This window comes from Mixophyes fleayi, chromosome 11 (genome assembly GCF_038048845.1).
Source record: "Mixophyes fleayi isolate aMixFle1 chromosome 11, aMixFle1.hap1, whole genome shotgun sequence".
Lineage (NCBI taxonomy): Eukaryota > Metazoa > Chordata > Amphibia > Anura > Limnodynastidae > Mixophyes > Mixophyes fleayi.
In genome coordinates, this window is record NC_134412.1 from 33,604,281 (window position 1) to 33,626,735 (window position 22,455).

Below are 22,455 nucleotides of genomic sequence, written 5' to 3' on the forward strand. Positions count from 1 at the left end.
TCATTGATATTTCTATGTAATGTATTCAATCTGCACATTTATGTAAATATTTAATTGTGTTTACTCATATTGTACTCCTGATATTAGCGCTATGTAACATTTGTAATAGTTTAGTGATTTTGATTCAGATGTTTGTATATTTACGTGTTAAAATGGTGATGATGATAATGAACTTTATTGGTTATGTAATTGATAAACAACTCTGATTTGGAGATGGCTTTTGTGTTTATTTAAACACATTTGTAATCAGGGCCAGTGCTACCATTGGGCAAACGATACATGGAGTGGAAGGCGCTGACATGAAAGAGGAGCAGCCATCAGCTTCTTACATATGAAGCTGCTTGCTGCTGATTACCCCATGTCAATGCTATGCAGGGAGTGTGTCTTAGTCACAGCAAAGTGCCACACTCCCAGTCTGAGGAGCCAAGGATGCAACCCCCTCCTCCCCAAGATAAGCAGCCTGGGGGAAGTGGGGGGGGGAAGGGGGGCGCTGCTCCCGAGAGGGTTGCGGTGCCGTTTCTGTGTGCGCTTGTAGGCAGTTAGGTTTACACCGACCCTGTCTGAGATATCATTATTTCACAGATGACTAAGGCTGGGTACACACTACAGTGTTTTCATCCGGTTATCGAGTCAAACACCCGAAAACCAACCGTTAGGGCCGGATAGGGTGTGCACTTACACAACGACAGATAGTCGATTCTTTTGGTTGGTCGGTAAACCTGATCTTTCAACCACCCTCCGATCCTGCAGTGTGTATGAAATCGTGACCAATTCTTTGACTAAGTGCCGATAGTTCCTCAAACAGCGACTTCTTTCTGGACACATATATGTAAATTTCTGATCTTTATACGTCTCCCGGTCTCTGAACGTCAGTCAAATGGTAGTTCTTTGCCGATGATGTTCAGCCCTTTATTTAAATTTCTATGGCATATCGCTGCAGGGAGCCCATATATCATTTTAGTGTGTACAGAATCACAACCTTTTTTATATCTAACCAAAATCGCTTCACTCCTGCAAAAATCGTTTAAAATGTGTATAGTGTGTATGCAAAAATCAACCGACGGTTCAGAACTTAAGTCATAGGTAAAACCGTTATAGATGACACATCGGTCGGAATTTTCTGTAGTGGGTACCCATCCTAGGACCGGAAATAATATAGTGGTTGCCTGTTACATATCTATGTTTTAATGCAGTCTAAAATGTAGTTTAATTATATGCTGGCTGAATCGCCCCTTCAGTGTGATGATATTTTCTCATTCTGTCACATGTCCCAGTTTGGGAACGTGTTTGACCATTCTCCCAAGACAACTTATGGTGGACTGTGACAGGACAACAGCCATATTGACTCCTGGTCCTGGGATGTGTAGATATTTAAGATGATGCTTTTACAGCAATGTTTTAATATTTTTAAAATGATGTAAAGGCAATTGTGATGATTAGGTAGTATATCTAATGAGTGATTGTTAGTTTATGTTGAATTCATGTATGACAATGTATATTGTGTGTAACCTTGTAATGTAATCTCAACGTGTGCTTTGCTAGATGAACCTATGCAAGTGTCAATCTTTTGAAATTAGAGAGAGATAGATGAGAATCTCTGAGGAGTTTTTTGGTCTGCAGAGAATGTGGACCTGACCAGCCAAGCCGAACGAGCAGAGGTGAGAAATCAGGTTATTAAGGTCATTTTATCGCTTACCAATAAAACACTGTCCAATGCGATTTTTGTGGTTCCAAAACACAAAGATATTTATTTGCAAAATATAGCAGGATTTACAGCAAGCCATTTTTTCGCATTAAAGATGTTACAATAAAGTAGGAAAGTATAAAAACACTGAATATATTACAGCACTTCATCCAGGACAAGATAAATTCATGTTGTCTGTAGTCAGGATCAGAGAGAGAGTGAGAACAATGGGCCAAGGTGCTAATATGCAGCTTGAATTAGCATAAACAGTGATGATGTCACGAATATACACAGATAACATCAAGAGAGGTCTTCATTGGTCCCAGGTTAAAGATGTTCCAGTTGTCTGCTGGTCATAGGTCAGTTCATTTGATCTTTTCCAAGGATGGGGGGCAACTTACTCCAACTGTTGCCTACATCTCTTCACGCCAAATAACCAGTTGAAACTGATCCATAAATAAAGTACTTTTGAGTGTTAATCTCATATTGCTCATAACTTGCGACTACTAGATGCGATCACTCCTCTGTCGAAACGGGTTAATGCTCGTGAAATAAGCTTTAATATGAGACCAAACTCTTTACCTTTTGGAGGACCTGAACCATAAATACCTTAACTTTAATATTATGTGCGTTATTTAATCCGTGCAATTGCATCATAACATGTGGCGTACTAATCGCAATCGCACAGTAAAACAATATTAATCAATTTGATTCACTTCATCCAATTATTTGACTTCCACAAGGTCCTGTGAACATTCCAGATATGAGGACATCCCTAGCTAACTTCAAAAGCCCTGTGACATTTGAAAGATCAATCTGTCCTTAATGGCAGCTAAACTTCAAAGGTGGGGGATGAGAGCTATGTGGAAAAGGGTTTAAAATCTTCGAACTTAGAGAATAATGTGTGCATTTTCATGAGGGGTCTATCAAGACTGAAATGTCACATCTTTCTCAATCTTTCTCAATTGTGCTCCCTCACACACACCAAGTCTTGACTAAGTAAGTAGTGACTCTTGTTTTAGTCCCTATTTTATTTTATTAAACTTATTTGAGCAACATATTGTATGTCTTGTTGTTATTTTTTTGCAACTAAGCCTTGGAAACATTTTTCAGATTAAATAAATTGTATCTAAGCCCAGGAGGCTCATGCTACATCTGTATGTGATTTAAGTGTGAAACACTTTTAAGTGGTTTTGATGAACGTAAGGACACCATAATAAATCCTTTGTATTGGCTGAAAAGGTGTATTCATTGCTAAGTGACTAAGGTGACGCCAGTCACGGCCAGCTGCTCAGATTGTTGTATCTGGGACAGGCTGGGCGTTCGTGACAGCGATGAGAATTAGTTAATGTATTTTAGTGCAGGTTGTAGTTTTATTGTCTCTTTATTATTGTATATATACATGTAGCGCAAATCATATTGTGAACTTACAATATATTAGCATTACCATCCGTCCCTGCCTCATTGTAGCTTACAGTCTAAATTCTCTACCACACACTTATACATACTAGTATCCATTTTGGCTGAAGACAGTAAACATACCAGTATGTTTTTGTTCTGTGTGAGGAAACCAGAGCACCCATAGGTATCCCATGCAAACACAGGCAGAATATACTAACTCCACACAGATGTCTGGCCTGTTAGACAACTCTTATTTTGGACTTCCACTGCTCTAGTGGGACTAGTCACCTACCCAGAGTTGCCGAAGAAGACCTGAATACTGCCGTGATGTAGGAAGCCAAACTGAGGGTTTGTAGCATATGGCAGAAGTGAATGTCATGCTTGCATATAACGCTATTATAATTTGTAAGTTTACCCAGAGTCTGTACATAATATATTGTAACATCTGTCCCAAATTTGCTTATTACAGTGAACAATTTTGCAAGTGAAATTAACATTACTAAATTTGAAACAGATTGTCGTTAAAAAAAAAGATTTATCTTTCAGCCTAGTCAATCATTTAAACTCTTTTCCCCTCCTCTAAAATACTGTAGTAGTAGTAGTAGGTGTGAAGATATTGGAATATACTTTGTTATTGTAGAGCAAGAAAATAATCTGGAATATAAAAGGCTTTTTTGCACTCAAATATCTACTGGAGTAGGTGTTTTAAACTATTGAAATATACTTTACCGTTATAAAGATAGGAAATTGCCTGTCAAATAAATGCCTGTTTTTCACAAAAATACTTACCACAGTAGGTGTAGTTGCTGATTAATGGAGAATATGTATCCTTATAGCAAAAGAAAATTGCCTGTGTTATTATCACATTAGGTGTGGTTGTTTAATATTGCAATACTTGATATTTATAGTTCAGTTTTTTGCCTCACATATGTTGTCTTTCACTAAATAATTACAGCAATAGGGCTGAATATAAATTATTGGAATATACATTATTCACACATCAATATGAGGTTTTCTATTTTCTTGACATTTTCTATTGTAACACTACAATCCTAGTTTTTCTTATTGTGACTGTAGTATATTGACTGTATATTTGAAAGTAAGTAAGTGAATAAATTACCCTTTTCTAAAATGCAACTGTAATGCATTGTCTTGGAAGTGAACCCAATATTCTGCTAGCGATTGACACTGGCTAGATCTGATGCACGGAGTCTAATGTTAACCTCAGTTTTCAATGGGAACCCGCCAATGAAGTAATGGACTTCAATGCCACGGACCCCAGAGGTCCCGAACCCCGGTATAGCCTCACTAGGCAGCAGTTAAAAATACAGAAGTTAACATGCAAAGGAAGATCAGGGCAAGCAAAATGTGTCCCTGAAAGATCATGCACAACTAATTTCTCTAAATAAATTCTTCTATAGCTATGGTTCACATTCTTGTAATTGCACAGTGTTATGTCTTTATGCTTCTATGAGATGGCATTGGACACAAATGAATCAGATAGGAAGAGCAGCTCAATTTAGGTGGCAGGAAGGTACTAGGAGTTGACATTGGACATACATCAGGAAGAGCAGCTCTATGTAGTTAGTAGTATGGCAGCTTATGAATAGGACACAGACAGCAGCAACTGAAGCTACCACAGCATTAAGTAATAGGAATTTGAACTTTAACAGGTTGATAGAAAGCAATTTTACACATTGACCCCGTGTTTTTGTTTTTTTTTAACAATTTATTACCTTAAATATCTAGTCTTATGGCAGTTTCTGCTACTAGGAAATAACTATGGACCCAAATGAAGCAGACAGGAAGAGCATAGCTAGATAGGTATTCCAGCAGTTTTCCAGTTTAGGAATAGATACAAGTGGGCAAAGTATTTACTACAAGTATAACAAGTTAGTAGGGTTGACAAGAAGACTTTTTGGAACCACTACAGCAACTTCTTGGGGCCCCTTCCATTGCCACTGAAGGGGGCATGACCACACAAGGTTGGTGGCTTCTCCCATTACACAGGCAGACTAGGAGCCCAAGTAGGCCCAGGCCCCGGTACTTTGTACCTGCCCTCCCGCTCCTCTCAGCGCCCCTGTAATATATCAATAGACATAATTGAGACGGATCGAAAGAACAGTCTCAGATAGATAGTTTACAAAGTTTAATAAGGGATACAAGATAAGGGAGATGACATTTGATGCAAATGAAACAGACAGGAAAAGCAGAATCAGATAATTACTGTAGCAGAATGGCAGTATAATAAAAGATCCAGGAAATGATATTTGATGTAAATGAAACAGATGGAAAGAGCTAGCAGTTTAATAAAAATAAATAAATAAGCAAAGCCCAGCATTTCCTGCAGTACTAGGATGGTGTTGGTGGTGTGAGGGATGCCATGATGGCATCTGCAAGAACCATTTTGCTAACATTAGATGTAGTTGACATGTCCCTGAGCTTATCTACACTTTTTGTTGTCTGTTAAACAGGTCATTCATTATGTAACAAACCAGACACTTCAGCAACAGTGTCAGGATGAGAGCATAAATCTGACATGCTGAAATAGAATATTGAATGTCAGGGCCCAAATAAAACTTTGCATGAATAAATAAATTAACCTGATCTTCAACTCAGATAAATGTGTGACCAAATGAGCCCAGTAGGAGGTAGAAGGACTTAATTATGGGGAGGGTGAGGATGGTGCTGTTTCTGGCACATATTAGTATATGCTACTGCTTGCTGATGCTACACTGCCTGATTTTGCAGCTGGTGAAAAAGTCCTGGAATGAACTTGCTTCAAATGATGTCACAAGGAGAAGGTTCCTAGATGTTCTGGGTTCTTACCAATACTTACTTTGGCCTAACACAGGATACAGATACCTTGATATTTTTTGCCTCCGTTGGGGTAGAACCATTTCCACATGCAAGATGTGGAACGTTTTTATCTTTTTACCGGAATTGACAATGTGCTTATTTAGTGCTTGCGGTCGCCTTACTTCAACACAATCAACATCATCCTCATCAACATATTCAAGATCAATATATGCATCACCATCATCATCCTCATTATCATCATTTCCACCATCATCCTTCTCAAGCTCCAGCATAGTAGAAACCCCCAAAGTTGTCGCCTCTATTTCTAATTCATCACATATCCAACTGGTTGAAGAATTAAGATGGGGGTGTAAGCTGCTCTACAGTGTCAAACTGAGAAATGTCAGACTTAAAACTCATTGATACCCTTGGGTGTAGATTCAATTGTGAGGCCCGCGTTGTTCTTTAGAACAATGCGGGCCTCACACAATTATCGTTACGCAGGAAATTGAATCTAACCCTTGGAATCACCACAGGACGAAGTGAAGTTCCATTTGGTTGTTCAGCTCAGTGTTTTTCTGATTCTTTGATGTACCTGTTTTAGAGGTGACTGACCTATACTTATAGCACTTGCTTTGGCTCTGGGCATTCCAGTACCAGCAGCAGCAGAACTATTACTTGAATGCTGTTATTCAATAGACTGATTCGTAACAACAGCAATAAAGCTGTGCACTACAGTGTTACTGCAAATGGGAATATAATATTATTTTAGCTTCTACTACTCTAGACACAACGAGATAGGGAAAGGAGGGGCTACAGAATTGTTTCTTGCAAAGTGTGAAAACATCTATAGGTGACAAGTATAATTGAAAATACTAGCTGACATTACCGAAAGTGAACACCCAGCTATTTGCTTGTACAAGAAAGGGTGCCTAGCAGGTACAGTGGATTTATCCTTTTCAAACCCTTGAGTTGAAAACAAAGTTGCAATACCTGGCTGTACAGTTGCACTAGGGGCTACAAATGCAGAGCCCACCCACAAATAATCCCTAAATGTAGTCAATTTAGTGAATAATGACTAATAGAGTTATATTTTTCACACCTTCAGATTGAAGAGGAAGTTGCAACACCCAGCTTTTTGCTGCTTATACAGTTGTACTACAAACGGCCCATATGCAGCCCACTCACACATGAACTTTAAATTTAGGAGATTTAGAAAACCTTGTCTAATGCAACAACAGAATTAGCTTTTTGAAAAATGAACACATTGGTGTAAAGAAGAATAAGAAAAACAATACCCATGCTCTTTGCTTATATGGCGAAACTAGGGCAGACACAGCCCACCAAACTCAATTTAAAAATTTTGGAATTCAGATAAAATTGCTGTGTACTGAAATTATTTTTACATACAATTTATTTTTTTCTCTTGTTGTATTTCCAGACTGAAATAATTGTAAGAGTTGAATCTGCTTGTAAATTACTATACTGATAAATAGAGATGTGCGCTGACCTTAGTGTTTTAGTCATGGATTTTGTTTTGGTTCTAAAACATCTTTGTGTTTTGGTTTTGTGCTTTGATTTTGCCCAAAAATCCTGAAAGGTTTTGGTTTTGGATCTGGATTTAATTAAAAATTGTTAAAAATAGGTAAAAATATGTGATTTTGAGCTGTTTTTGCTCCTGTATTACATTTTATAGCATTAACATTCATATCCAGTCTTTTACAGTCTATTTTCTAATGATCTCTTCGCAACTGTCCAAATTTTTACCAATTTCGGCCAAAGTCAACAGCAAGCTGGCTGGCTGGCTAAAATTGGTCATAGAGGAGTGGCAAAAAGGCATAACAGTTTAATAATTATTTCTCATTTTATAACAAACAAATGTTATATTTTTTTATTGGTGAGGGGGGGGGAGGGGGGAGTTGTGCTGTTCAGAGTCAAAGAAATGAACACCCTGGTGCCCACAATCAAGCACAACATCCTGTTTTTTGCCCGCTTACTAAAGATGTCACTGACTGACCCAGACAACATTACTTTGAGTACAAAAGAGAAAAATCTTTAGATTTTGGAAGAGGGAAATATATTGGTTTTGGGGGGGTCATGCTACATTGCTGCTCACACTCAAACACAAAACACATTTTTTGCACACTTAGTAAACAGGCCACTGAGACTGTACATCACCAAATGGGAAATTACCTGTTTTTTTGCCTGCTTCATATAAATGTCACTACAACTGACCATCGTAATCAGGGCCGGATTAAGGGAATGGAGGCCTCTGGGCTAAGGGGGCCCCCCCCCGTGATCCGAGCTGCCCGCGCTTCCCCCGTGATCCGAGCTACCCGCGCCCCCCGCTTCCCCCCCGACACTTACCTCCTTCTCCGCTGCGCTGTATGCTCTTTACTGAGGAGATCTTGTGAGAGTGAGACTCACGAGATCTCCTCAGTAAGGAGACTACAGCTCGTCGGAGAAGGACCGCAGTGAAAGTGCTCAGCAGCACTGATCGTGCCGGGGGCGCCCCCGCCCCCGACCGATCAATACTGCTGCTGAGCACTTTCAAGGGCCCCCTGGATGCCATAGGCCCCTGGGCTGTAGCCCAGTTAGCCCTATATTGCATTATATTGCATTATCAGACCTTACAAAGAGAAAGCAGTCTAATATGGTGAAATGGAAGCCTAAGGCAGAGGAAGCCATTCTGACATTAAAAGTGGCATTATGTATACAGCCTGTATTAATAACACCAGAGTTTTCAAGAGTTTGTTGTACAGACAGATGCCTCAGATGTAGGGGTAAGTGCCGTGTTGTCCCAAACCAGAGATGGGGAGGAGCACCCTATAATATATCTGGGTAGAAACATCAATGAGCATGAGATGAGATTCGCTATTGTAGAAAGCATTGGCACTTAAGTGGCCATTAGACACCGTGGGGTAAATGTATCAAAGTGCGATTTTGCAACTCCAGCGATTTTCTCGGGAGAGTTGAAACTCGCTGATGTATGAAGCTGAGATTTCATGCAAAATCGCCAGAGTTCTGCTTCTGTCAAAATCGCTACTTGCAAAATCGACAGAGATTAAACTCCCGACTGTTTGCCACTGCAGCTATACAGCTCTTAAATGTATGAAGCTGCGAGTTAGCAAACTCAGGAGAGTTTGTTTCAAAACACGCCAGATACAACACGCTGCTTGATAGCAGCGTGTTGTACAAACACATCACTGTTACACTGCCCTGGCAGTGTTAAAATGGTAAAGAACAGATAAAAGTTGAAAAAAAAAAAACGTGAGGTCCCCCCACTATTCATGCTTAACCCTAGTGCTGCCTGACTAGTGCTGGTCCCGTGAAAATCGGGGAAAAATTTTGCGTGGGGTCCCCCTGATTTTCACTTTACCAGCACTAGGCAAACCAGCCAGGGTTGGCGGCACTATAGCAGGGGTACACGCGGCAGGGGTCCCCCTGCCATAATGACTAACCAACCCTAGACTGTTCAGCGCTGGGCTGGATTCCCTAGGGAGTGGGGTCCGCCGAAAAAAATGAGCGCCCCCCCCCCCCCCCCCTAGAAAGAACCAGCCCAGTGCCGATAGCACTAGGGCTCTTCCTACTACCCCAGGGCTGTGGGTAGTAAGGTAATACGGCGAAAAAGTATGAAAAAATAAACGGATGCCATTTTGTTTTGTGGAACTACAAGTCCCAGCCAGGTTGCCAAAATCAGTGTGGCCACCTCATGCACAGATGCACAACCTCTTCCACCTGACCAAGAAGTGGTTACAGCCCAAAACATTAACCGGTCCACAGGTGGTGGAAAGAGTCGTCATGGACCGGTATCGAAGGTCTCTACCCAAGGTTTTGGACAAGTGGGTGAGTCATGGAGACCCTCAGACTGCTCACAAGTTAGTCGAGAGGTATTTGAGGCAGAGGATCAGTTGATTGCACTGCAGCATCCCCTAGGTCTACGATAGTGTAATGCTAAAACTGTTCCGGAGGACAAGAAGTGTGCTGGGCAGTTAAGAGGCCTTAAAAGGGAAGAGACTGTTGGCAATGGGCCTGGAGACTGATCAGTGAGGCCAGGAAGGTCCCCTCCACACAAAAGACTTGACAATTATATGCTTAAATGTTTTAGGTGTGGTATGTCGGGACATGTTGTGGCTAATTGTATCGTCATGCAAGAACCCATGCAATGTGATGCTGCTTTTAAATGCCATAGAATGTCTTTCTTTGTCAGGTTAGCCTGTACTGTTTTACCTCTGGCAGAGTCCCTGTTTTATGTATGTATTGTTTTCCCTACTGTACGGCGCTGCGGAGCACTGTGGCGCCTTACAAATCTACAATAATAATAATGTACAGAAGATATTGATTCAAAACTCTTGCTAGTTTTGGATTTATATTTTCCCATAAAATACATTTTGTCTCCTTTTCAGATATGATTTTGCTGCAAAAAATTGAGTCATGTTTTGTTTCTTCTCTAAGCCTCAAGGGGTACATTTACTAAACTGCTGGTTTGAAAAAGTGGAGATGTTGCCTATAGCAACAAATCATATTCTAGCTTTCATTTATTTAGTGCATTCTGCAAAATGACAGCTAGAATCTGATTGGATGCTATAGGCAACATCTCCACTTTTTCAAACCTGCAGTTTAGTAAATATACCCCCAAGTCTTGGATCTTTCGGATTTCTCCATCTCTACTGATAAACATTATTTTATAGAACATCAAGTGTTTGTGGATCTTAACTGGAGATAGTTCAGTCTATGTAGTGACATTTCTACTGAAGCCATCATGCACATTATCTAGAATATCTGCAAACCTACTAATATGTACCTTCCCTTTTTACAGGGATTACTACAAAGACATAGTTGTAGTGGGCATGCACCTTGAAATGAGCTAGCAGGAAGTAAGTGTCACTTGCACAAAAAAAGGAGCATTGTGGGTTCACAATTTTTGCAGTACTTAAATAAGCCTTACCAATTGTAGGAGGAAGTGCAGGCAGGGCCGGTGCTAGGGTCCACGGCGCCCTAGGCATTTTTAAAAAAGCGGCGCTCCCTCCCCCCCGCAAAAATCGCCGCCCCCCCCGCGCAAAAATCGCCACCCTCCTCCCTCCTCTCCTTACCTTGTCTCACCACCGCCGCCTCTCTGCTCCGTCTCCTCCCCTCCACTCACTGACACTAGTAAGTGGAGGGGAGGAGACGGAGCAGAGAGGCGGCGGTGGTGACAAAATAGCCTCTTCCCCCCCCTCCCCGTCCATCTGAATGCTGTGCGGCGGCCGTGACAGGTATGGTCAGCGGTCGCCGCACAGTTTTAAAGTCTTTTATTATTCTGTGGCGCCCTCTAGGCGCCCTCCGGAGCCCGGCGCCCTAGGCAAGTGCCTAACCTTGCCTAATGGCAGTGCCGGGCCTGAGTGCAGGTGCTTATTGTGCCACACTGTGCTATCTGTAATTGCAGAATGTGATAACTGGATGAAATAGGTTTTGACAATAGGAAAGGGTGAGCTATATTTATTCAACAACTTCATTTTAAAGTATGATTTTTTTTTTTCTGGCCATTTGCTGCTAATCTTATATAACTTACTACACAACTTAATGTCATGCTAAATATTACCAATTGCTTGGCAATTGGACTACATAATTTAAAAATCTTTAGTGTGGTGAAAGCTGAGAATCAGAACTATAGAAAAATCAAGAAATTATAAATAGTTTCATATTATATATGGAAAGGAGCCATCAAACAAACCATATGCAATAATTTGATTGCCGTCATTTGATTTAACTTAACCTAATAATGCCATATTTAAATCTTGTTTGTGGAGGCAGATCAGTCATAAAGATGATAGCTCACATTCAATTGCTATGTTTCCTTCTTGAAATTCCTACTATTCTATCATAATTGTTTCCTGTATTATGTAGAACAACAGTCTGGAAAAGAAATTCTATGGGGCCACAACAAATTAAATAATTCAGTTCAAAATACATTTTTCATCAGCAGAAAATCGTTTATACACAAAGTACCTACAGTATTCTATTGTATCACCATCCAAATTGTATCCAGTCTAAAAGTCTTTTGTTATTTGTTGCATAACAAAAAACTGAATAGGGTCCAGCAGGGCCGGACTGGGACTAAAAATCAGCCCTGGCATTTAAATTACACAGGCCCACCTGAGGCCCAGTAGGAAAGAAATTGTGTGCTGTCGGTTTCCCATTACAAGGCAGCGCCGCTTTAAATTTAAGCTGCGAAGACGCCGATCTCCCGCGATTTGAGAAAACCGGGGTATGATACATTTACCCCCCGGTGTTTAATCAATGCAACCCATGTATTATAATTAGGCCTCCCTCCAGTCTAAACATTAAAATACTAGTATTCACGTTTAATAAACCTATATACCTCCCTCCAAACAACCCCAACAATAAATTAAATCGCATTTACGTTTAAGAAATATACCTATTTCCCACAACCATCACTGCCATTGAATAATTCCTATTCACATTTAATAAATAGACGTTATTTTTTTCCCAAACAGCCCCACTTTCAATTAATAGCCCCCAAATCATATTATGCCACAATAGTGCCCCAGTTCGTACAATAGTACGCCCAAATGATATTACACCACAATACTGCCCCCAGTTGATATTATGCCACAATAGTGCCCCCAAATCATATTATACCATACAGTAGTGCCCCCAAATCTCGTGCGGCATCCTAAATAGCATCCTGGCTCCTCTCCCCCCCCTGAGTGGCATCCTGTTTCTTATTCCCCCTCCCGTGGCATACTGTTTCTTATTCCCCCCCCCCCCCAAGTGGCATACTGTCATGTCTCTTATTTCCCCCCCCTAGTGGCATCCTGTCTCTTATTATCCCCCCCCCGAGTAGCATACTGTCTTGTCTCTTATTTCCTCCCCCCAGTGGCATACTGTTCTTATTATCTCCCCCCCCCCAGTGGCATGCTGTTTCTTATTATCCCCCCCTCCCGAGTGGCATACTGTCTTGTCTCTTATTCCCTCTCCCCCCAGTGACATACTGTTCCTTATTACCCCCCCCCCTGAGTGGCATACTGTCTTGTCTATTATTCCCCCCCCCGTGGCATCCTTTCACTTCTCCCCGTTTTCTATGTACAAACCTCCTTCCCCCCTTTATTGTACTCACCTTCATGTCTCTACTCGTTTCCGCTGTCGTCTGCCTTTTTCTGCTGTCCGCTCCTCTGACAGCTGCAGGAACCGGCCAGGACATGCAGCGCTGCGCGCGGCACATTTCCTCTGGTGGCTGGTTCCTGGGGAGGAGCCAGCCACCAGGAAGCCTGTCAGTGACAGGTTCTACTAAACTGACTGCCCTGGACGCGATCATGTGAGTATACAAATACTCACATGATTGCTGCACAAGGGACTGGACCGGCCCAACTGTCCATCGGCCCTTCTGACAAATGACAGAAGTGCCAGGTGGCCAGTCTGACCCTGGGGTCCAGTAAAAAAAAATAAAAAAATAAAAATGAAGCTATGTATAAAAAACAAGTTTGTTTTCAAATGTATGGAAGTATTAGCCATACCACTTTCCAGTTCACACTGCACCTTGGACCTGGAATTTCCCAGGTCGACCCCATTCATACTGCACATGGGTCTGCCTTGGCAATAAGTGTGAGCCATCACAAGAGGAGCTTTCATTGGCTGAAAAATACTAAGATCATTTAGAAGAGACTAGTTCTTTTGCTCACAAAGATGAGGTCAAAGTGGGTGGTGACTGTTTACAGCATTGCTTTAATCATGGCCGACGAGTCACTTTTGTGTAGTCCGGAGTTTATGGTTTATTGCATTTATTTGCTGTTTTATACAGCAAATGAGAGCCTGATGCAGCTGCTAACAATGTGCTACCTTGTACAGTGTCAATTCAGCAGGAGAAAGGCGCAATTTCTGGCACAGAGGGAGAATACTCGGTGTCTGTATATGCACAGGAGGAGAGATTTTCTCAGGGCCAGCATTTCCTCCATAATGAGATTCAGGAGAAACATCATTTTAAAAAATAACAACCCTCTGGGAACAGAAAGAGTGAGAAAAACGGTATTGGTATAATCAAACTCTGGTTCTTGTGAGTAAACCTGAGAAACTATCATATCCTTATATAACATAAACTTGCAGTGAAAGGCAAATATAGACTTAACACCTGTTTTTAGAGACAGTGATATAGATCCATTAAAGTTCTGGATGTAAATGTATCTAGCTGCAATTTTCCATTTCCAGCAATTTTCTCGACCGAGTTTAAAATCACCGATTTAGTAACCTGCGATTTAATGCAAAATTGCCAGAGATGTGTTTCTTTCAAAACTGCCATTCTCAAAATCGCTACAAATTGCAGTCACGACTTTTTGCCACTCTAGCTAAACAAATCGCCAAATGTATGAAGCTGTGCTTTTGAAAACTTGCCAGAGTTGAATTAAAAAACGCTGCTTTCTATAGACGAGATTAGCAAACGAATCACTGTTACACTGTAGGGCAATGTTAATTTAACAGGAGGGCACAATGAAAGTTTAAATAAACCATGTTTTTGTTGTAGCAGGGCAAAAAAGTATTGTTGGGTGTTTTGGAGCAGCATCTGATCTTGGAGTCTACAGGGAGAGAGGAACATCCATAGCACCAGGCTCCTCATAGGCTGCCTAGGCCACGTGGGTTTATTTGTTTTTTGGTGTTTTTATGTTGCGTTTCAATCATCTACATGTATTTATGTATATTTGTAGGTGAATCAGGATATGGGTGTCACTCCTGGTTTATGCCACCTCTGTCATAGAGGGGTGATAGAACTTACCTTTGGCCTATAGAAGTCCACATTCATGTGGCTTGATACATCTGGCAGGGTGCTCTCTATGTCCCAGTTAAAGTGGTTGATATGGTGTGGTGCTGTCTGCTGCATAATTTAACCCTAAACCAAAGAATACCCCTAACACCGGCAATAGACAGTAAAGAACCTGGTGAGCTTATTCCAGTAGGTGATGTTCATAATACAAAGGGGAGAGGCAGGTCATAGAAAGACTCAAAACATAATGATTATAGTGCAAGTTCGCGCTGGTGTAATACATATAACTGTGAATAAAAATCCGTTTTTGTGAACGTGTATTTTCTTATTTATCATGTGTTCTTCTTTATTCCTCCAGTGAGAACATAGAAAAAAAACAGTATTCAAGCTACATGCTTGTGAGGAAATAACTATTGCAATAGAAACATTCCTCTTAGGTATTTTGGAATGCAATACTCAGTCTTAATTAGGCAAACCACCAGGGAAGCCAAATATAAAATATATTGACTGATTAATAGTTAGACACATCCAAAAATCAAATAAAAACAACAATGATCAAAGAAGATGATAAAAAGTTATATACTTCATTACCAGATATTTATCTGGATTCAGGCTTATCACACAAGATAAAAAGCAGCTGTAAAGTGTGATCTCCACTCCCTTTATGGGTATAAGCTTACACCACATAAATGGAACAAATCACATGTAGAAACTGACAAGTGTTTATTAGACAATGATGTTAAACCGGCCGGCAAGGCAGTCTTTTCAGCTCCTGAATGTTGATCATACTAGTGCTTTAAACTCCCACACTACCGACGCGTTTCGAATACATTTTTCTTTCTCAAGGTGTGGGAGTTAGATGTCAAATACCGGTATGTAAGCTCCCCTTAGCCAATCATAAAATAGCAATCCATAGGTTTGATTATAATTCTAAACACATGGGCACATGTTGTTTCTATCTAATATCCAAAATATGACTAAAAAATGGCTGGCTATTATAGAGAATGTACCGGCTAAAAACATTTCATACAAAACAATATATAATACAAACAAGAATAAAAATGCTATTCTCATTATCCTAGAGGAACAATATTTACAATTTAAAATAATACAAAGCTAAACAATTATACTCAATTAGGGAATCAAACTCTGCACTGGATGTTACTAATGCTATGTTCTAACCTCTTGTGCCGCAGCTTCAGTGGATATACATCCGATAAATTAAAAACATTAATAATAACCCATAGTGTACCAGTGATAATTAGTAATATACATCACATGATTCACAATCCATATACAGCATATGACGTTGCTGTAATATACAATATATCTACATAATATTTACATAAATAAAACATACATACTAATGTTTCATAAACAATCTTTAACCCAAAAAGTACATAATCTGGGCGTCCCAGTATTTAAAACTGAAACAAAACTACATATGTAATCGACACTACAGTTGGACACTCATATTTGCAAATATTATGCGTAAAAGACCTTTGTAAGACCTCTATAAAAATAATGATGATGATAAAAAACAGATAGGAGCACAAACTAATCAACATAAAATACATCAAAGGAGAAAGGGAAAGAAAAAAATGGACAAATATCCTACCAAGGACTCAAACTTGAAGCTAAGCTTTATTGACACTCCGGCATTAGGTCATGGAAAGGATCATCCATATTTATTTTTCGGGTGAGAATGGTTTTAAACTAAATGTAATTGATGTGTAATTACCAGTAACCTTGTTTTTAATTATTACCTATCCTTGTATAACCAACATCATTATGAACAGCATACACAAACACCATTAACCTTATATTATGGGTGTATGTTTGTTTTTTGAAATATTCATTTAGGTATTAATGATAAAAACAATATAAATGTATCAAGATTACCCAAGTAAACAACACCAGTGTGGATAAAGAAAAACATTGTTAAATACTTATTTGGGAGACTGAATTATATATCAATTTAATATATCTTCTGCTTCGTTAGTGATATGGAATTCAAATACATATCTGGAGAAAATAAAATGTACACATGACTAAGGGGTCTATGCATCATTAGGGCTACTCTGGGAGCCCCGGTGAAGTGACCCCTCTGCTGAGATCTATTTTTTCTATTTACCAGTAGCCTAGCGCTGCCAGTGAATGGAGGAAGTGCTGTGCGCATGCGCATAGCACTTCCACTGTACTGGATTCTGCAAAGCCGGAGAAGGTTCAGCAGAATCCCATAGGAAAAGAAAGGAGATGGCGTTATCTTTCTGCGCAATGCAAAGCTTTTTAAAGCTTCATTCATTGCAGAACTTCATAGTCCCCATATTAATCAATGGGGACTTGCGAAGACAAACGTTAAATGGGTAATGGCAGGAGAAATCTTTGAATTCTCCTGCAATAAGCCTTTGATGCATTCTGCGATGGCCATTTAACAGAGAATATTGTTGTTTTCTCAGTTTTAATGGCTTATCGTAGTTTGATGCATAGACCCCTAAGTGAGAAGTAGCTACCACAGGTATTATAAGTGCACCAACGACAGCCTGGCCTGGAAGTAAGGGATATTGCAAAAATTAATACTGTGAAGTATGAAGTGTGTTATAATATTTATAATATAATAGTTATTCTAGGTAATGAGTGTAATTTAGTATTACTTTCAGGCTATTATAAAGTATTTTAGCGTGATATGATCTATATTATAGGTGTTTGCCATAGTGATATCTTATAGTGAGTTAGGATTAGTTTATAAAGGGAATTTTGTAGTCTATTAGAAATAGCAGAATATCAAAATTACATAGATACTATAACATTCACATTTATTAATACATCTATAATGAGTCTAATACTCAACCACACAAAGTGTTTGTGATTTCAATTATTATATTTATATAATTGTACAGCTATTTCAAATATATATTTTCATGTTTTCAAAGTAAATATTGGTCAGTAAAAGAACAACCTTATCGTGTGTCAGAGTTGTGTGAAGTGTCTGTCATTACATCCACACTCATACGTATCCAGACTAAGAAGACTTGGCGGAGGCACTGCACAGGAAGATGTAAGTGATACACACATGACGATTTTCCATATCAGGAATAAGGGGTTCTCTCTCTCTCTCTATATATATATATATATATATATATATATATATATATATATATATAAGACTTCAAAGATGTGCATTAACCTAAGCCTCTGGGTGATTTTTCAAAGACCATATATGTTCACTCCAGTCTTGCACACATATAAAAGGAAGACAGAAACACCAGAGCAATGTCAGATAACTGTTGTGTTTAGTGATGAACCTCTCATCTAATTAGATGCACACCAATGAGAAAAAAAGTTTGCTTATCTGTATATTTTCATCTAGTTGTAAATGTTCACATCTTCCTCTTTCCGGCACTGGTTTCTGTTCCATGTGGCACAGACTTGTCACATTCAGGGAGATACAATGCCCATACTGTGTCTGAAAAGCAGATATGAGAGTAACAGAATACACCACAGCGTGCTGCTGTTTGTTCCACAAATAATAATCAGTGGCAAACTTTTCACATGTATATATCTGTATATGTGTGTGTGTATGTATGTATGTATGTATATATATATATATCTTTAAAAGCATTGACAGGACCAGATTTAAATCAAATGAGCTTTTGGGCAAACAACCTTTCGTGCCCCAGGCTCTACCACGTTCACTAGCCTAGTTCTGGAGGAATCATTGTACTATTCAGAACATGTTGGTCAAACTTAGGAGCCAGCAAGATATTTTGAAGAACAAATGAAGATGTGCATCCATTGATATCAATAGGAAAATACTCCCAAAAGTTGGACAAGCAAAATTACTGCTGGAATCTAAGCTGTGCACTGGCATACACTAGAGCATGCACACCCCATTCTGTCTCTTTTCTAATTAAATTAGTGTTACTCTGATATATATGTCTGCTATTTGTATTAATTTTCTTCACTTAAGCTGAACTACTACCCAAGGTAAATAATTTTACTATAGTGACCCCCATCTGATCTGGAGCCCTGGGGGTTACTATATGCATGTAATACAGAACCGGCAGCTCAATTTAGCTAACCAACATTAAATGGCGATTGAGGGAGTATGTGAGTACACAGACCAATCACAAGCTGCAATATCTTTATTACGGCTTGTGATTGGTCCTCTTGCTCAACCCATAAATCCCCCAGTTTTCTGCCAGGCATTGAAAGGTACGGGCTGATCCATATCAGGACTCTGGCTAGGGAAAGGAGCACCTTATTTAAAAATCTTTTACCCAGTGGCATTACAGCTTCAATCATTCTGTGATAGAATACATCATTCTGTAGTTCAAATATCTGGTCTTCCTTAATTATCTATCTCTGACTCATGACATTAATTTGTTTGACAATTAATGCACCCACTTTGACTGTGTTGTAGTTAATATTTTTCTAATAAGATTACCCTATAACGCCTCCCACCCACTTTCTCAGTTTTTGCTCCCAATAAGCCCTATGTTCAGCTGATTTCCCCTAGCTCAAAATTACTTTCCCTAACTGCCCTATACCAGTGATGGCTAAACTGTGACACTCCAGGTGTTGTGAAACTATAAGTCCCAGCATGCTCTGCCAGCTATCAGCTAGTTATCTACTGACAAAGCATGCTGGGGCTTGTAGTTTCACAACAACTGGAGTGTCACAGGTTAGCCATCACTGCCCTATACCTTGCTCTTTCCTCAATGACTGTGCAGTACCTGCCAATAGTCTTCAATGTCTTTAATGTAGCCTTCTTGTCCAGGATTTTCAGAACTGCATTTTGGCTTTCTTCCCACCTCCAGGTGTACCATAGGAAGAGGCACCAGTGCAAGTGGGTGTATTAGAAATGCATGTGGGCTGCACCTGGACAAGTGTGTATAAGAGGGGGAGAGAATAGAGAGGCAGCAGAAATCCAAAAGAGGAGAGCCTTTGGATGAAAAGTTGCCTGTAGGAGCTTGGAATAGAAGCAATGGATGAACTGACAGAGAGACCCTAGCAGGAGCTGAGTGAGGGGAGGAGGTTTCTCTAGCATGGGAGCCCCCTTGTAATGTGCCCCCTTACTGTGAGGGGGGTCAGTGCAACTAGGAAGCGTTACTGCTCTGGAGGAAATTAGTCCCCTCATTGAGATATAGAAGAGACCCTGTGGATGCGACTCAGTAAGAGCAAGTAAGGCTATGATCTGTGTTAACGAGTTTAGCGATTATATGTTCCTAATCCATTGCAACCATAATAATATATATACAGGAGGAGAAGGTGTTGGACATAAATATGTACATTTATTATTTTAGATGGTCTGGCTCCCAACAGTTTATTGGACATTGCATTGCACACCACTAGTGTACTGCTTGAATTTTGGGTATATTTACTAATTATCTGGATTTTCCCCCGATAATTTTCAATCTTGATCGCATATTTGCTCCGATTTTATCAGAGCTATTTTTCATTATTCTTTAGCCAGAACGCCACTTCCGAAAACCGCTGTCCCAGCGAAGAACTTCCCCCTGAGTGATGTTTTAGTCGCAGTTGCAAAGGATATCACAGCAATGTTTGGCCGCCTGGTATATATTGACCATGCGCAGATTCAAGCTACAGAGAAACTACAATCTCTGACGACCACAGAAAAAGGTAAGATATGCTTAACGCCAGGGTATGCCAAACACCCCTTCCTGTAGACAACCCACAAGCAGTTGTTTACAAACGATCATTTGAATTTAGGTACATTCCAAAATAACCATCCATCCATAAATATCTGTTATCTTGAAGGAGTTAAACAGGAATGCAGTTCCATCTTCTCTTGCGGCCTGATACAAATCTGTGTAATTGTAATAAACCATATGTTTTATGTTGCCTCTTTATGATAGAGCATTTGTAATCACATGAAACCAACAAATGGAATGAGTCAGCTTATTAAACTCCACTAACAGCAAATTGTTTAAAAATGAAATAAAAAAATTAGACAGCGGGGACTTGACTTGAACTAGAGGTTAGACTCAGAGCTGGTTGCTGTGGTTACCAATAACAAAAATGTCTTAAATGTTGCAGTGTGTACTTGCTGACCTCTGTCTCCCTAGTTACCGTTTATTTTTGTATAAATAAACTGGAGTTTCCTCTACAGTCAAGGTTCTATCTTATGCATTTATCATTAAATGGTTACTCATCATGTGCTATTTCAGGCCAGATGTCATTATTTCCAGGGTACTTCCTTCACACATTCATGCTATTGTGCTGCAAAAATACATTGTTGGTTATAGAAAGACTTCCCGCCTCTAGTATTGTGACATATTTTGACAATGGATTTTTACTGTATACGTGATATTCCATTTAAGGACCATAATAACATTATCTTCCTCCTGATTCCCTGCTGGACACAAGATTAATGTCACTATAGAAGCATGACTGCTCGCACTCTTACTCTCCATACTGTTTATAAACTAGGAGGGTTGCTGGAGGGCATACTTGCCAACTCTCCTGGAATGTGCAGGAGACTCCCGGATTCCGGATGGGTCTCCCAGGAGAGTATGGCAGCCTCCCGCATCTGCCCACTTCCTAATGAAGTGGGCAGAATTAATTCCAAAATGCTGCGATTCCCTGAGAATCGCGGCATTTGTCCCTGACCCTGCTGTAAAGTGGCGCATTTGCGTCATTGCATCACAGGGGTGGGGCCAAAATGATGCAATTTTCTGAGCCCCGCTCCCCGCACGCCCACCTCCCTCTGGTAGCTCCCAGATGCCGACTGCCATAAATTGGCAAGTATGCTAGAGGGTAAGACTGTTTTAATAGAGTTCTGCACTGGGAAACACAGATGCTATCATGACACTGTATATAAATTGTAGCTGAACTGCACAGTAATCTCATCACTCAAAATAAATATATCATTGGGGCGTTGGAGAATTTATTTATTTTTTGTCTTTGCTGATCCTTTAACATCACAATAGAACAGTAAGAATCTCTATGTTAAGACTTGTATAGATAAACAATTATGCCATTATAATTAAATAAAATACAATTTAATTTTGATCTTTTAGGAAGGGTCCTTTAGCTGGGTACACACTACAAAAATTTCGACCAACTTTTTATGCCGAGCGATTGTACATGCGATCGATGGTCCGATCGCTTGGTCCATGGACTGCATACACACTAGCCTTGTTTAGGACGATAAAGGGAAGAGCGGACGTCCCTTTAGCGACTTTTTACAGCCATGTTGTCGTAAGCAATGACATGGGACTGTGACAAAAATCAAAAAATTTACATACACACGCCCCCAGGTCGAGGAAGTATCGGAGGATTGTCGTGGATCGGTCGGAAGTTTATACACACTGCACAACGGAAACGAGATCGGAACGAAAATATTAAACGGTACGACCAACCAAATGAGGCGACAATCGTCCATTTGGGCAGACTTTCAACCATCGTGTCACTGCACACACTGACCCCGACTTTTAAACGAGCGGTCGTATGTCGGCTGATTGAGCTGATTATTGGACGAAAACCAAGTAGTGTGTACCCAGCTTTACAATGCACAATGTAAGTGCAGGTTAGGCTCATGCTGCCAGCTTTCTATTTTGATCTGATTACTGTGCAATATAGCCTTTCATGTGTCTACAACATTGCTCACATATGGAATAACACAATCATTTGTCCAGGTGGCAATATGTTTGACCAGCACGACATCTTGTAAATATTTTTATTATCATAGTTTATTTACATGGATCCACATAATTCTGCAGCGCGGTACAGTGTGGAAATAGAGCATAACAGAAAAACGTAGAGGAAAATATAGAATCAAGAAAAGGCAAAA